Below are 18910 nucleotides of genomic sequence, written 5' to 3' on the forward strand. Positions count from 1 at the left end.
TTGCATGGGAGAATGTGAAAAGTGCTCATATGTAGTAAAAACCTGAGAAATCCGCACGTTTTCGTCATTTGCTATCGAATCAACTTCATTCCTGATCATCACTTTTGATGCACTTCTCTCTGAAACGATTATATTTATCGTGTGCAAAACTATGTCGCATACTGTGGTATGCGGAGACACTATACGCACCACAGTAGAACACAGAAGAAGCTTCTAGGTTGATGTAATAGCCAGTAAGCAGCAGTACAATTCAAGTTTTAGCTATTGATTATTGAACTTTTAGACGGCTTTGGTGCCTTGGACATGATCTAGGACCTTAAGATTTTGCATGAATGGAGGTCTAGCACCCAAGTTGCATGGGAAAATGTGAAAAGTGTTCATAATTAGTAAAAACCTGAGAAATCCGCACGTTTTCGTCATTTGCTATCGAATCAACTTCATGCCAGATCGTCACATTTGCCGCTCTTCTCTCTGAAACGATTATATTTATCGTGTGCAATCTATGTCGCGTGCTGTGGTATGCGGAGACACTATACGCACCATAGTAGAACACAGAAGAAGCTTCTAAGTTGATGTAATTGCCAGTAAGCAGCAGTACAATTCAAGTCTTAGCTATCGATTATTGACTTTTTAGATGGCTTTGGTGCCTTGGACATGAACTGAGACCTTAAGATTTTGCATGAAGGGAGGTCTAGCACCCACGTTGCATGGAAGAATGTGAAAAGTGGTCATATGTAGTGAAAACCTGAGAAATCCGCACGTTTTCGTCATTTGCTATCGAATCAACTTCATTCCTGATCGTCACTTTTGCCGCACTTCTCTCTGAAACGATTATATTTATCGTGTGCAAAGCTATGTCGCTTGCTGCGGTATGCGGAGACACTATACGCACCATAGTAGAACACAGAAATTTTCATAGTTGATGTAATAGCCATTAAGCTGCAGTATAATTCAAGTTTTAGCTATCGATTATTGACTTTCTAGACGGCTTTGGTGCCTTGGACATGAGCTAGGACCTGAAGAATTTGCATGAAGTGAGGTCTAGCAGCCACGTTGCACGGGAGAATGTGAAAAATTTTCATATGTAGTAAAAACCCGAGAAATCCGCACGTTTTCGTCATTTGCTATCGAATCAACTTCATGCCAGATCGTCACATTTGCCACTCTTCTCTCTGAACGATTATATTTATCGTGTGCAAAGCTATGTAGCGTGCTGTGTTATGCGGAGACGCTATACGCACCATAGTTGAACACAGAAGAAGCTTCTAAGTTTATGTAATAGCCAGTAAGCAGCAGTACAATTCAAGTTTTTGCTATCGATTATTGAATTTTTAGATGGCTATGGTGCCTTGGACATGATCTGAGACCTTAAGATTTTGCATGAAGGGAGGTCTAGCACCCACGTTGCATGGGAGAATGTGAAAAGTGTTCATATGTAGTGAAAACCTGAGAAATGCGCGCGTTTTTGTCATTTGCTGTCGAAGCAATTTCATGCCTGATCGTCACATTTGCCTCACTTCTCTCTGAAACGATTATATTTATCGTGTGCAAAGCTATGTCGCGTGCTGTGGTATGCGGAGACACTATACGCACCATAGTGGAACACAGAAGAAGCTTCAAAGTTGGTGTAATAGCCAGTAAGCTGCAGTACAATTCAAGTTTTAGCTATCGATTATTAACTATCTAGACGGTTTTGGTGCCTTGGACATGAGCTAGGACGTTAAGATTTTGGAAGAAGGGAGGTCTTGCAACCACGTTGCGTGCGAGAATGGGAAAAGTGTTCATATGTAGTAAAAACCTGAGAAATCTGCACGTTTTCGTCATTAGCTTTCGAATCAACATCATTCCTGATCGTCATATTTGACGCACTTCTATCTGAAACGATTATATTTATCGTAAGCAAAGCTATGTTGCGTGCTGTGGTATGCGGAGACACTATACCCACCATAGTTGAACACAGAAGAAGCTTTTAATTTGATGTAATAGCCAGTAAGCAGCAGTACAATTCAAGTTTTAGTTATCGATTATTGACTTTTTCGACGGCTTTGGTGCCTTGGACATGATCTAGGACCCTAAGATTTTGCATGAAGGGATGTCTAGCACCCACGTTGCATGGGAGAATGTGAAAAGTGCTCATATGTAGTAAAAACCTGAGAAATCCGCACATTTTCGTCATTTGCTTTCGAATCAACTTCATTCCTGATCGCCATATTTGCCGCCCTTCTCTCTGAAACGATTATATTTATCGTGGTCAAAACTATGTCGCGTGCTGTGGTATCCGGAGACACTATACGCACCATAGTAGAACACAGAAGAAGCTTCTAAGTTGATGTAATAGCCAGTAAGCAGCAGTACAATTCAAGTTTTAGCTATCGATTATTGAATTTTTAGAGGGCTTTGGTGCCTTGGACATAATCTAGGACCTTAAGATTTTGCATGAATGGAGGTCTAGCACCCACGTTGCATGGGAGAATGTGAAAGGTGTTCATATGTAGTAAAAAACTGAGAAATCCGCACGTTTTCGTCATTTGCTATTGAATCCACTTTATGCCAGATCGTCACATTTTCCGCTCTTCTCTCTGAAACGATTATATTTATCGTTTGCAAAGCTATTTCGCGTGCTGTGGTATGCGGAGACACTATACGCACCATAGTAGAACTCAAAAGAAGCTTCTAGGTTGATGTAATAGCCAGTAAGCAGCAGTACAATTCAAGTTTTAGTTATCGATTATTGACTTTTTAGAGGGCTTTGGTGGCTTGCACATGATCTAGGACCTTAATAGTTTGCATGAAGGGAGGTCTAGCACCCACGTTGCATGGGAGAATGTGAAAAGTGCTCATATGTAGTAAAAACCTGAGAAATCCGCACGTTTTCGTCATTTGCTATCGAATCAACTTCATTCCTGATCATCACTTTTGATGCACTTCTCTCTGAAACGATTATATTTATCGTGTGCAAAACTATGTCGCATGCTGTGGTATGCGGAGACACTATACGCACCACAGTAGAACACAGAAGAAGCTTCTAGGTTGATGTAATAGCCAGTAAGCAGCAGTACAATTCAAGTTTTAGCTATTGATTGTTGAACTTTTAGACGGCTTTGGTGCCTTGGACATGATCTAGGACCTTAAGATTTTGCATGAATGGAGGTCTAGCACCCACGTTGCATGGGAAAATGTGAAAAGTGTTCATAATTAGTAAAAACCTGAGAAATCCGCACGTTTTCGTCATTTGCTATTGAATCAACTTCATGCCAGATCGTCACATTTGCCGCTCTTCTCTCTGAAACGATTATATTTATCGTGTGCAATCTATGTCGCGTGCTGTGGTATGCGGAGACACTATACGCACCATAGTAGAACACAGAAGAAGCTTCTAAGTTGATGTAATTGCCAGTAAGCAGCAGTACAATTCAAGTCTTAGCTATCGATTATTGACTTTTTAGATGGCTTTGGTGCCTTGGACATGAACTGAGACCTTAAGATTTTGCATGAAGGGAGGTCTAGCACCCACGTTGCATGGAAGAATGTGAAAAGTGGTCATATGTAGTGAAAACCTGAGAAATCCGCACGTTTTCGTCATTTGCTATCGAATCAACTTCATTCCTGATCGTCACTTTTGCCGCACTTCTCTCTGAAACGATTATATTTATCGTGTGCAAAGCTATGTCGCTTGCTGCGGTATGCGGAGACATTATACGCACCATAGTAGAACACAGAAATTTTCATAGTTGATGTAATAGCCATTAAGCTGCAGTACAATTCAAGTTTTAGCTATCGATTATTGACTTTCTAGACGGCTTTGGTGCCTTGGACATGAGCTAGGACCTGAAGAATTTGCATGAAGTGAGGTCTAGCAGCCACGTTGCACGGGAGAATGTGAAAAATTTTCATATGTAGTAAAAACCCGAGAAATCCGCACGTTTTCGTCATTTGCTATCGAATCAACTTCATGCCAGATCGTCACATTTGCCACTCTTCTCTCTGAACGATTATATTTATCGTGTGCAAAGCTATGTAGCGTGCTGTGTTATGCGGAGACGCTATACGCACCATAGTTGAACACAGAAGAAGCTTCTAAGTTTATGTAATAGCCAGTAAGCAGCAGTACAATTCAAGTTTTTGCTATCGATTATTGAATTTTTAGATGGCTATGGTGCCTTGGACATGATCTGAGACCTTAAGATTTTGCATGAAGGGAGGTCTAGCACCCACGTTGCATGGGAGAATGTGAAAAGTGTTCATATGTAGTGAAAACCTGAGAAATGCGCGCGTTTTTGTCATTTGCTGTCGAAGCAATTTCATGCCTGATCGTCACATTTGCCTCACTTCTCTCTGAAACGATTATATTTATCGTGTGCAAAGCTATGTCGCGTGCTGTGGTATGCGGAGACACTATACGCACCATAGTGGAACACAGAAGAAGCTTCAAAGTTGGTGTAATAGCCAGTAAGCTGCAGTACAATTCAAGTTTTAGCTATCGATTATTAACTATCTAGACGGTTTTGGTGCCTTGGACATGAGCTAGGACGTTAAGATTTTGGAAGAAGGGAGGTCTTGCAACCACGTTGCGTGCGAGAATGGGAAAAGTGTTCATATGTAGTAAAAACCTGAGAAATCTGCACGTTTTCGTCATTAGCTTTCGAATCAACATCATTCCTGATCGTCATATTTGACGCACTTCTATCTGAAACGATTATATTTATCGTAAGCAAAGCTATGTTGCGTGCTGTGGTATGCGGAGACACTATACGCACCATAGTAGAACACAGAAGAAGCTTCTAAGTTGATGTAATAGCCAGTAAGCAGCAGTACAATTCAAGTTTTAGCTATCGATTATTGAATTTTTAGAGGGCTTTGGTGCCTTGGACATTATCTAGGACCTTAAGATTTTGCATGAATGGAGGTCTAGCACCCACGTTGCATGGGAGAATGTGAAAGGTGTTCATATGTAGTAAAAAACTGAGAAATCCGCACGTTTTCGTCATTTGCTATTGAATCCACTTTATGCCAGATCGTCACATTTTCCGCTCTTCTCTCTGAAACGATTATATTTATCGTTTGCAAAGCTATTTCGCGTGCTGTGGTATGCGGAGACACTATACGCACCATAGTAGAACACAAAAGAAACTTCTAGGTTGATGTAATTGCCAGTAGCAGCAGTAAAATTCAAGTTTTAGTTATTGATTATTGACTTTTTAAACGGCTTTGGTGCCTTGGACATGATCTAGGACCCTAAGATTTTGCATGAAGGGAGGTCTAGCACCCACGTTGCATGGGAGAATGTGAAAAGTGTTCATATGTAGAAAAAAGCTGAGAAATCTGCAAGTTTTCTTCATTTGCTATCGAATCAACTTCATGCCAGATCGTCACATTTGCCGCTCCTCTCTCTGAAACGATTATATTTATCATGTGCAAAGCTATGTCGCGTGCTGTGGTATGCGGAGACACTATTCGAACCATAGTTGAACACAGAAGAAGCTTCTAAGTTGATGTAATAGGCAGTAAGCAGCAGTACAATTCAAGTTTTAGTTACCGATTATTGACTTTTTAGACGGCTTTGGTGCCTTGGACATGATCTAGGACCTTAATATTTTGCATGAAGGGAGGTCTAGCACCCATGATGCATGGGAGAATGTGAAAAGTGCTCATATGCAGTAAAAACCTGAGAAATCCGCACGTTTTCGTCGTTTGCTATCGAATCAACTTCATTTGTGATCGTCACTTTTGATGCACTTCTCTCTGAAACGATTATATTTATCGTGTGCAAAACTATGTCGCGTGCTGTGGTATGCGGAGACACTATACGCACCACAGTAGAACACAGAAGAAGCTTCTAAGTTGATGTAATAGCCAGTAAGCAGCAGTAAAATTCAAGTTTTAGCTATCGATTATTGACTTTTTAGATGGCTTTGGTGCCTTGGACATGATCTGAGGCCTTAAGATTTTGCATGAAGGGAGGTCTAGCACCCACGTTGCATGGGAGAATGTGAAAAGTGGTCATATGTAGTAAAAACCTGAGAAATCCGCACGTTTTCGTCATTTGCTTTCGAATCAACTTCATTCCTGATCGTCACTTTTTCCGCACTTCTCTCTGAAACGATTATATTTATCGTGTGCAAAGCTATGTCGCTTGCTGCGGTATGTGGAGACACTATACGCACCATAGTAGAACACAGAAATTTTCATAGTTGATGTAATAGCCATTAAGCTGCAGTATAATTCAAGTTTTAGCTATCGATTATTGACTTTCTAGACGGCTTTATTGCCTTGGACATGAGCTAGGACCTTAAGAATTTGCATGAAGTGAGGTCTAGCAGCCACGTTGCACGGGAGAATGTGAAATATTTTCATATGTAGTAAAAACCCGAGAAATCCGCACGTTTCCGTCATTTGCTATCGAATCAACTTCATGCCAGATCGTCACATTTGCCACTCTTCTCTCTGAAACGATTATATTTATCGTGTGCAAAGCTATGTCGCGTGCTGTGTTATGCGGAGACGCTATACGCACCATAGTTGAACACAGAAGAATCTTCTAAGTTTATGTAATAGCCAGTAAGCAGCAGTACAATTCAAGTTTTTGCTATCGATTATTGAATTTTTAGATGGCTATGGTGCCTTGGACATGATCTGAGACCTTAAGATTTTGCATGAAGGGAGGTCTAGCACCCACGTTGCATGGGAGAATGTGAAAAGTGTTCATATGTAGTGAAAACCTGAGAAATCCGCGCGTTTTTGTCATTTGCTGTCGAAGCAATTTCATGCCTGATCGTCACATTTGCCTCACTTCTCTCTGAAACGATTATATTTATCGTGTGCAAAGCTATGTCGCGTGCTGTGGTATGCGGAGACACTATACGCACCATAGTGGAACACAGAAGAAGCTTCAAAGTTGGTGTAATAGCCAGTAAGCTGCAGTACAATTCAAGTTTTAGCTATCGATTATTAACTATCTAGACGGTTTTGGTGCCTTGGACATGAGCTAGGACGTTAAGATTTTGGAAGAAGGGAGGTCTTGCAACCACGTTGCGTGCGAGAATGGGAAAAGTGTTCATATGTAGTAAAAACCTGAGAAATCTGCACGTTTTCGTCATTAGCTTTCGAATCAACATCATTCCTGATCGTCATATTTGACGCACTTCTATCTGAAACGATTATATTTATCGTAAGCAAAGCTATGTTGCGTGCTGTGGTATGCGGAGACACTATACCCACCATAGTTGAACACAGAAGAAGCTTTTAATTTGATGTAATAGCCAGTAAGCAGCAGTACAATTCAAGTTTTAGTTATCGATTATTGACTTTTTCGACGGCTTTGGTGCCTTGGACATGATCTAGGACCCTAAGATTTTGCATGAAGGGAGGTCTAGCACCCACGTTGCATGGGAGAATGTGAAAAGTGCTCATATGTAGTAAAAACCTGAGAAATCCGCACATTTTCGTCATTTGCTTTCGAATCAACTTCATTCCTGATCGCCATATTTGCCACCCTTCTCTCTGAAACGATTATATTTATCGTGGTCAAAACTATGTCGCGTGCTGTGGTATCCGGAGACACTATACGCACCATAGTAGAACACAGAAGAAGCTTCTAAGTTGATGTAATAGCCAGTAAGCAGCAGTACAATTCAAGTTTTAGCTATCGATTATTGAATTTTTAGAGGGCTTTGGTGCCTTGGACATTATCTAGGACCTTAAGATTTTGCATGAATGGAGGTCTAGCACCCACGTTGCATGGGAGAATGTGAAAGGTGTTCATATGTAGTAAAAAACTGAGAAATCCGCACGTTTTCGTCATTTGCTATTGAATCCACTTTATGCCAGATCGTCACATTTTCCGCTCTTCTCTCTGAAACGATTATATTTATCGTTTGCAAAGCTATTTCGCGTGCTGTGGTATGCGGAGACACTATACGCACCATAGTAGAACACAAAAGAAACTTCTAGGTTGATGTAATTGCCAGTAGCAGCAGTAAAATTCAAGTTTTAGTTATTGATTATTGACTTTTTAAACGGCTTTGGTGCCTTGGACATGAGCTAGGACGTTAAGATTTTGGATGAAGGGAGGTCTAGCAACCACGTTGCATGGGAGAATGGGAAAAGTGTTCATATGTAGAAAAAAGCTGAGAAATCTGCAAGTTTTCTTCATTTGCTTTCGAATCAACTTCATTCCTGATCGTTATATTTGACGCACTTCTCTCTGAAACGATTATATTTATCATGTGCAAAGCTATGTCGCGTGCTGTGGTATGCGGAGACACTATACGCACCATAGTGGAACACAGAAGAAGCTTCAAAGTTGATGTAATAGCCAGTAAGCTGCAGTACAATTCAAGTTTTAGCTATCGATTATTCACTTTCTAGACGGCTTTCGTGCCTTGGACATGAGCTAGGACCCTAAGATTTTGCATGAAGTGAGGTCTAGCACCAACGTTGCACGGGAGAATGTGAAAAATGTTCAAATGTTGTAAAAACCCGAGAAATCCGCACGTTTACGTCATTTGCTTTCGAATGAACTTCCTGCCAGATCGTCACATTTGCCGCTCTTCTCTCTGAAACGATTATATTTATCGTGTGCAAACTATGTCGCGTGCTGTGGTATGCGGAGACACTATACGCACCACAGTAGAACACAGAAGAAGCTTCTAAGTTGATGTAATAGCCAGTAAGCAGCAGTAAAATTCAAGTTTTAGCTATTGATTATTGAACTTTTAGACGGCTTTGGTGCCTTGGACATGATCTAGGACCTTACGATTTTGCATGAATGGAGGTCTAGCACCCACATTGCATGGGAAAATGTGAAAAGTGTTCATATGTAGTAAAAACCTGAGAAATCCGCACGTTTTCGTCATTTGCTATCGAATCAACTTCATGAAAGATCGTCACATTTGCCGCTCATCTCTCTGTAACGATTATATTTATCGTGTGCAATCTATGTCGCGTGCTGTGGTATGCGGAGACACTATATGCACCATAGTAGAACACAGAAGAAGCTTCTAAGTTGATGTAATTGCCAGTAAGCAGCAGTACAATTCAAGTTTTAGCTATCGATTATTGACTTTTTAGATGGCTTTGGTGCCTTGGACATGATCTGAGGCCTTAAGATTTTGCATGAAGGGAGGTCTAGCCCCCACGTTGCATGGGAGAATGTGAAAAGTGGTCATATGTAGTAAAAACCTGAGAAATCCGCACGTTTTCGTCATTTGCTTTCGAATCAACTTCATTCCTGATCGTCACTTTTTCCGCACTTCTCTCTGAAACGATTATATTTATCGTGTGCAAAGCTATGTCGCTTGCTGCGGTATGCGGAGACACTATACGCACCATAGTAGAACACAGAAATTTTCATAGTTGATGTAATAGCCATTAAGCTGCAGTATAATTCAAGTTTTAGCTATCGATTATTGACTTTCTAGACGGCTTTATTGCCTTGGACATGAGCTAGGACCTTAAGAATTTGCATGAAGTGAGGTCTAGCAGCCACGTTGCACGGGAGAATGTGAAAAATTTTCATATGTAGTAAAAACCCGAGAAATCCGCACGTTTCCGTCATTTGCTATCGAATCAACTTCATGCCAGATCGTCACATTTGCCACTCTTCTCTCTGAAACGATTATATTTATCGTGTGCAAAGCTATGTCGCGTGCTGTATTATGCGGAGACACTATACGCACCATAGTTGAACACAGAGGAAGCTTCTAAGTTGATGTAATACCCAGTAAGCAGCAGTACAATTCAGGTTTTAGATATCGATTATTGACTTTTTAGACGGCTTTGGTGCCTTGGACATGAGCTAGGACCTTACGATTTTGCATGAAGGGAGGTTTAGCACCCACGTTGCAAAGGAGAATGTGAAAAAAGTTCATATGTAGTAAAAACCTGAAACATTCGCACGTTATCGTCATTTGCTATCGAATCAACTTCATGCCAGATCGTCACATTGGTCGCTTTTGTCCCTGAAACGATTATATTTAGCATGTGCAAAGCTATGTCGCGTGCTGTGGTATGCGGAGACGCTATACGCACCATAGTTGAACACAGAAGAAGCTTCTAAGTTGGTGTAATAGCCAGTAAGCTGCAGTACAATTCAAGTTTTAGCTATCGATTATTAACTATCTAGACGGTTTTGGTGCCTTGGACATGAGCTAGGACGTTAAGATTTTGGAAGAAGGGAGGTCTTGAAACCACGTTGAATGGGAGAATGGGAAAAGTGTTCATATGTAGTAAAAACCTGAGAAATCTGCACGTTTTCGTCATTAGCTTTCGAATCAACTTCATTCCTGATCGCCATATTTGACGCACTTCTATCTGAAACGATTATATTTATCGTGTGCAAAGCTATGTTGCGTGCTGTGGTATGCGGAGACACTATACCCACCATAGTTGAACACAGAAGAAGCTTCTAAGTTGATGTAAGAGCCAGTAAGCAGCAGTACAATTCAAGTTTTAGCTATCGATTATTGAATTTTTAGAGGGCTTTGGTGCCTTGGACATTATCTAGGACCTTAAGATTTTGCATGAATGGAGGTCTAGCACCCACGTTGCATGGGAGAATGTGAAAGGTGTTCATGTGTAGTAAAAAACTGAGAAATCCGCACGTTTTCGTCATTTGCTATTGAATCAACTTTATGCCACATCGTCACATTTTCCGCTCATCTCTCTGAAACAATTATATTTATCGTTTGCAAAGCTATTTCGCGTGCTGTGGTATGCGGAGACACTATATGCACCATAGTAGAACACAAAAGAAACTTCTAGGTTGATGTAATTGCCAGTAAGCAGCAGTAAAATTCAAGTTTTAGTTATCGATTATTGACTTTTTAAACGGCTTTGGTGCCTTGGACATGAGCTAAGACGTTAAGATTTTGGATGAAGGGAGGTCTAGCAACCACGTTGCATGGGAGAATGGGAAAAGTGTTCATATGTAGAAAAAAGCTGAGAAATCTGCACGTTTTCTTCATTTGCTTTCGAATCAACTTCAATCCTGATCGTTATATTTGACGCACTTCTCTCTGAAACGATTATATTTATCGTGTGCAAAGCTATGTCGCATGCTGTGGTATGCGGAGACACTATACGAACCATAGTTGAACACAGAAGAAGCTTCTAAGTTGATGTAATAGGCAGTAAGCAGCAGTACAATTCAAGTTTTAGTTATAGATTATTGACTTTTTAGACGGCTTTGGTGCCTTGGACATGATCTAGGACCTTAATATTTTGCATGAAGGGAGGTCTAGCACCCATGTTGCATGGGAGAATGTGAAAAGTGCTCATATGTAGTAAAAACCTGAGAAATCCGCACGTTTTCGTCGTTTGCTATCGAATCAACTTCATTTGTGATCGTCACTTTTGATGCACTTCTCTCTGAAACGATTATATTTATCGTGTGCAAAACTATGTCGCGTGCTGTGGTATGCGGAAACACTATACGCACCACAGTAGAACACAGAGGAAGCTTCTAAGTTGATGTAATAGCCAGTAAGCAGCAGTAAAATTCAAGTTTTAGCTATTGATTATTGAACTTTTAGACGGCTTTGGTGCCTTGGACATGAGCTAGGACCTTACGATTTTGCATGAGGTGAGGTCTAGCAGCCACGTTGCACAGGAGAATGTGAAAAATGTTCATATGTAATAAAAACCCGAGAAATCCGCACGTTTTCGTCATTTGCTATCGAATCAACTTCATGCGAGATCGTCACATTTGCCGCTCTTCTCTCTAAAACGATTATATTTAACGTGTGCAAAGCTATGTCGCGTGCTGTGGTATGTGGAGACACTATACGCACCATATTAGAACACAGAAAAAGCTTCTAAGTTGATGTAAAAGCCAGTAAGCAGCAGTTCAATTCAAGTTTTAGTTCTCGATTATTGACATTTTAGATGGCTTTGGTGCCTTGGACATGATCTAGGACCTTAAGATTTTGCATGAAGGGATGTCTAGCACCCACGTTGCACGGGAGAATAAGAAAAATGTTCATATGTAGTAAAAACCCAAGAAATCCGCACGTTTTCGTCATTTGCTATCGAATCAACTTCATGCCAGATCGAAACATTTGCCGCTCTTCTCTCTGAAACGATTATATTTATCATGTGCAAAGCTATGTCGCGTGCTGTGGTATGCGGAGACACTATGCGCACCATAGTAGAACACAGAAGAAGATTCTGAGTTTGTGTAATTGCCAGTAAGCAGCAGTACAATTCAAGTTTTACTTATCGATATGACTCTTTAGACGGCTTTGCTGCCTTGGACATGAGCTAGGACGTTAAAATTTTGGAAGAAGGGAGGTCTAGCACCCACGTTGCACGGGAGAATGGGAAAGGTGTTCATATGTAGTAAAAACCTGAGAAATCTGCACGTTTTAGTCATTTGCTATCGAATCTACTTGATGCCAGATCGTCACATTTGGCACTCTTCTCTCTGAAACGATCATATTTATCGTGTGCAAAGCTATGTCGCGTGCTGTGGTATGCGGAGACACTATACGCACCATAGTGGAACACAGAAGAAGCTTCAAAGTTGATGTAATAGCCAGTAAGCTGCAGTACAATTCAAGTTTTAGCTATCGATTATTGACTTTCTAGACGGCTTTCGTGCCTTGGACATGAGCTAGGACCCTAAGATTTTGCATGAAGTGAGGACTAGCACCCACGTTGCATGGGAGAAAGTGAAAAATGTTCAAATGTTGTAAAAACCCGAGAAATCCGCACGTTTACGTCATTTGCTATCGAATCAACTTCATTCCTGATCGGCACTTTTGCCGCACTTCCCTCTGAAACGATTGTATTTATCGTGTGCAAAGCTATGTCGCGTGCTCTCGTATGCGGAGACACAATACGCACCATAGTAGAACACAGAAGATGCTTCAAAGTTGATGTAATAGCCATTAAGCAGCAGTACAATTCAAGTTTTAGTTATCGATTATTGACTTTCTAGAAGGCTTTGGTGCCTTGGACATGAGCTAGGACCTTAAGATTTTCCATGAAGTGAGGTCTAGCACCCAAGTTGAACGGGAGAGTGCGAAAAATGTTCATATGTAGTAAAAACCCGAGAAATCCGCACGTTTTCGTCATTTGCTATCGAATCAACTTCATGCCAGATCGTCACAATTGCCGCTCTTCTCTCTGAAACGATTATATTTATCGTGTGCAAACTATATCGCCTACTGTGGTATGCGGAGACACTATACGCACCATAGTAGAACACAGAAGAAGCTTGTAAGTTGATGTAATTGCCAGTAAGCAGCAGTAGAATTCAAGTTTTAGTTATCGATTATTGACTTTTTAGACGGCTTTGGTGCCTTGGACATTATCTAAGACCTTAAGATTTTGGATGAAGGGGGGTCTAGTACCCACGTTGCATGGGAAAATGTGAAAAGTGTTCATATGTAGTAAAAACCTGAGAAATCCGCAAGTTTGCGTCATTTGCTATTAAATCAACTTCATGCCAGATCGCCACATTTTCCGCTCTTCTTTCTGAAACGATTATATTTATCTTTTGCAAAGCTATTTCGCGTGCTGTGGTATGCGGAGACACTATACCCACAATAGTAGAACACAAAAGAAGCTTCTAGGTTGATGTAATTGCCAGTAAGCAGCAGTAAAATTCAAGTTTTAGTTATCGATTATTGACTTTCTAAACGGCTTTGGTCCTTGGACATGAGCTAGGACGTTAAGATTTTGGATGAAGGGAGGTCTAGCAACCACGTTGCATTGGAGAATGGGAGAAGTGTTCATATGTAGAAAAAAGCTGAGAAATCTGCACGTTTTCTTCATTTGCTTCCGAATCAACTTCATTCCTGATCGTCATATTTGACGCACTTCTTTCTGCAACGATTATATTTATCGTGTGCAAAGCTATGTCGCGTGCTGTGGTATGCGGAGACACTATACGCACCATAGTTGAACACAGAAGAAGCTTCTAAGTTGATGTAATAGCCAGTAAGCAGCAGTACATATCAAGTTTTAGTTATCGATTATTGACTTTTTAGAGGGTTTTGGTGCCTTGGACATGATCTAGGACCTTAATATTTTGCATGAAGGGAGGTCTAGCCCCCATGTTGCATGGGAGAATGTGAAAAGTGCTCATATGTAGTAAAAACCTGAGAAATCCGCACGTTTTCGTCGTTTGCTATCGAATCAACTTCATTTGTGATCGTCACTTTTGATGCACTTCTCTCTGAAACGATTATATTTATCGTGTGCAAAACTATGTCGCGTGCTGTGGTATGCCGAGACACTACACGCACCACAGTAGAACACAGAAGAAGCTTCTAAGTTGATGTAAGAGCCAGTAAGTACCAGTACAATTCAAGTTTTAGCTATTGATTATTGAACTATTAGACGGCTTTGGTGCCTTGGACATGTTGATGTAATAGCCAGTAAGCAGCAGTTCAATTCAAGTTTTAGTTCTCGATTATTGACATTTTAGATGGCTTTGGGGCCTTGGACATGATCTAGGACCTTAAGATTTTGCATGAAGGGATGTCTAGCACCCACGTTGCACGGGAGAATAAGAAAAATGTTCATATGTAGTAAAAACCCGAGAAATCCGCACGTTTTCGTCATTTGCTATCGAATCAACTTCATGCCAGATCGAAACATTTGCCGCTCTTCTCTCTGAAACGATTATATTTATCATGTGCAAAGCTATGTCGCGTGCTGTGGTATGCGGAGACACTATGCGCACCATAGTAGAACACAGAAGAAGATTCTGAGTTTGTGTAATTGCCAGTAAGCAGCAGTACAATTCAAGTTTTACTTATCGATATGACTCTTTAGACGGCTTTGCTGCCTTGGACATGAGCTAGGACGTTAAAATTTTGGAAGAAGGGAGGTCTAGCACCCACGTTGCACGGGAGAATGGGAAAGGTGTTCATATGTAGTAAAAATCTGAGAAATCTGCACGTTTTAGTCATTTGCTATCTAATCTACTTGATGCCAGATCGTCACATTTGGCACTCTTCTCTCTGAAACGATCATATTTATCGTGTGCAAAGCTATGTCGCGTGCTGTGGTATGCGGAGACACTATACGCACCATAGTGGAACACAGAAGAAGCTTCAAAGTTGATGTAATAGCCAGTAAGCTGCAGTACAATTCAAGTTTTAGCTATCGATTATTGACTTTCTAGACGGCTTTCGTGCCTTGGACATGAGCTAGGACCCTAAGATTTTGCATGAAGTGAGGACTAGCACCCACGTTGCATGGGAGAAAGTGAAAAATGTTCAAATGTTGTAAAAACCCGAGAAATCCGCACGTTTACGTCATTTGCTATCGAATCAACTTCATTCCTGATCGGCACTTTTGCCGCACTTCCCTCTGAAACGATTGTATTTATCGTGTGCAAAGCTATGTCGCGTGCTCTCGTATGCGGAGACACAATACGCACCATAGTAGAACACAGAAGATGCTTCAAAGTTGATGTAATAGCCATTAAGCAGCAGTACAATTCAAGTTTTAGTTATCGATTATTGACTTTCTAGAAGGCTTTGGTGCCTTGGACATGAGCTAGGACGTTAAGATTTTCCATGAAGTTTGGTCTAGCACCCAAGTTGAACGGGAGAGTGCGAAAAATGTTCATATGTAGTAAAAACCCGAGAAATCCGCACGTTTTCGTCATTTGCTATCGAATCAACTTCATGCCAGATCGTCACAATTGCCGCTCTTCTCTCTGAAACGATTATATTTATCGTGTGCAAAGCTATGTTGCGTGCTGTGGTATGCGGAGACACTATACCCACCATAGTTGAACACAGAAGAAGCTTGTAAGTTGATGTAATTGCCAGTAAGCAGCAGTAGAATTCAAGTTTTAGTTATCGATTATTGACTTTTTAGACGGCTTTGGTGCCTTGGACATTATCTAAGACCTTAAGATTTTGGATGAAGGGAGGTCTAGTACCCACGTTGCATGGGAAAATGTGAAAAGTGTTCATATGTAGTAAAAACCTGAGAAATCCGCACGTTTGCGTCATTTGCTATTAAATCAACTTCATGCCAGATCGCCACATTTTCCGCCCTTCTCTCTGAAACGATTATATTTATCTTTTGCAAAGCTATTTCGCGTGCTGTGGTATGCGGAGACACTATACGCACAATAGTAGAAGACAAAAGAAGCTTCTAGGTTGATGTAATTGCCAGTAAGCAGCAGTAAAATTCAAGTTTTAGTTATCGATTATTGACTTTCTAAACGGCTTTGGTCCTTGGACATGAGCTAGGACGTTAAGACTTTGGATGAAGGGAGGTCTAGCAACCACGTTGCATTGGAGAATGGGAGAAGTGTTCATATGTAGAAAAAAGCTGAGAAATCTGCACGTTTTCTTCATTTGCTTCCGAATCAACTTCATTCCTGATCGTCATATTTGACGCACTTCTTTCTGCAACGATTATATTTATCGTGTGCAAAGCTATGTCGCGTGCTGTGGTATGCGGAGACACTATACGCACCATAGTTGAACACAGAAGAAGCTTCTAAGTTGATGTAATAGCCAGTAACCAGCAGTACATATCAAGTTTTAGTTATCGATTATTGACTTTTTAGAGGGTTTTGGTGCCTTGGACATGATCTAGGACCTTAATATTTTGCATGAAGGGAGGTCTAGCCCCCATGTTGCATGGGAGAATGTGAAAAGTGCTCATATGTAGTAAAAACCTGAGAAATCCGCACGTTTTCGTCGTTTGCTATCGAATCAACTTCAATTGTGATCGTCACTTTTGATGCACTTCTCTCTGAAACGATTATATTTATCGTGTGCAAAACTATGTCGCGTGCTGTGGTATGCGGAGACACTACACGCACCACAGTAGAACACAGAAGAAGCTTCTAAGTTGATGTAAGAGCCAGTAAGTACCAGTACAATTCAAGTTTTAGCTATTGATTATTGAACTTTTAGACGGCTTTGGTGCCTTGGACATGAGCTAGGACCTTACGATTTCGCATGAAGTGAGGTCTAGCAGCCACGTTGCACGGGAGAATAAGAAAAATGTTCATATGTAGTAAAAACCCGAGTAATCCGCACGTTTTCGTCATTTGCTATCGAATCAACTTCATGCCAGATCGTCACATTTGCCGCTCTTCGCTCTCAAACGATTATGTTTATCATGTGCAAAACTATGTCGCGTGCTGTGGTATTAGGAGAGACTATACGCACCATAGTAGAACACAGAAGAAGCTTCTGAGTTTGTGTAGTTGCCAGTAAGCAGCAGTACAATTCAAGTTTTACTTATCGATTATAACTTTTTAGACGGCTTTGGTGCCTTGGACATGAGGTAGGACCCTAAGATTTTGCATGAAGTGAGGTCTAGCTCCCACGTTGCACGGGAGAATGTGAAAAATGTTCAAATGTTGTAAAAACCCGAGAAATCCGCACGTTTACGTCATTTTGCTATCGAATGAACTTCATGCCAGATCGTCACATTTGCCGCTCTTCTCTCTGAAACGATTATATTTATCGTGTGCAATCTATGTCGCGTGCTGTGGAATGACGAGACACTATACGGACCATAGTAGAACACACAAGAAGCTTCTAAGTTGATGTAATTGCCAGTAAGGAGCAGTACAATTCAAATTTTAGTTATCGATAATTGACTATTTAGATTGCTTTGGTGCCTTGGACATGATCTAGGACCTTAAGATTTTCCATGAAGGGAGGTCTAGCACGTATGTTGCATGGGAGAATGTGCGAAGTGCTCATATGTAGTAAAAACCTGAGAAATCCGCACGTTTCCGTCATTTGCTATTAAATCAACTTCATGCCAGATCGTCACATTTTCCGCTCTTCTCCCTGAACCGATTATATTTATCGTTTGCAAAGCTATTTCGCGTGCTGTGGTATGCGGAGACACTATACGCACCATAGTAGAACACAAAAGAAGCTTCTAGGTTCATGTAATTGCCAGTAAGCAGCAGTAGAATTCAAGTTTTAGTTATCGATTATTGACTTTTTAGTCGCCTTTGGTGTCTTAGACATGAGCTAAGACGTTAAGATTTTGGAAGAACTCAGGAATAGCACCCACGTTTAATGGGAGAATGTGAAATGTGTTCATATGTAGTAAAAACCTGAGAAATCTGCACGTTTTCGTCATTTGCTTTCGAATCAACTTCATTCCTGATCGTCACATTTGCCGCACTTCTCTATGAAACGATTACATTTATCGTGTGCAAAGCAATGTCGCGTGCTGTGGTATGCGGAGACACTATACGCACCATAGTTGAACACAGAACAAGCTTCAAAGGTGATGTAATAGGAAGAAAGCTGCAGTACAATCCAAGTTTTAGTTATCGATTATTGAATTTTTAGATGTCTTTGGTGCCTTGGACATGATCAAGGACCTTAAGATTTTGCATGAACGGAGGTCTGGCACGTACGTTTCATGGGAGAATGTGAGAAGTGCTCATATGTAGTAAAAACCTGAGAAATCCGCACGTTTTCGTCATTTGCTTTCGAATCAACTTCATTCCTGATCGTCACTTTTGCCGCACTTCTGTCTGAAACGATTACATTTATCGTGTGCAAAGCTATGTCACATGCTGTCGTATGCGGAGACACTATACGCACCATAGTAGAACACAGAAGATGCTTCAAAGTTGATGTAATAGCCAGTAAGAAGCAGTACAATTCAAGTTTTAGTTATCGATTACTGACTCTCTAGAAGGCTTTGGTGCCTTGGACATGAGCTAGGACCATAAGATTTTCCATGAAGTGAGGTCTAGCACCCACGTTGAACGGGAGAGTGTGAAAAATGTTCATATGTAGTAAAAACCCGAGAAATCCGCACGTTTTCGTCATTTGCTATCGAATCAACTTCATGCCAGATCGTCACATTTGCCGCTCTTCTCTCTGAAACGATTATATTTATCGTGTGCAAAGCAATGTCGCGTGCTGTGCTATGCGGAGACACTATACGCACC

This window comes from Schistocerca gregaria, chromosome X (assembly GCF_023897955.1).
Source record: "Schistocerca gregaria isolate iqSchGreg1 chromosome X, iqSchGreg1.2, whole genome shotgun sequence".
Lineage (NCBI taxonomy): Eukaryota > Metazoa > Arthropoda > Insecta > Orthoptera > Acrididae > Schistocerca > Schistocerca gregaria.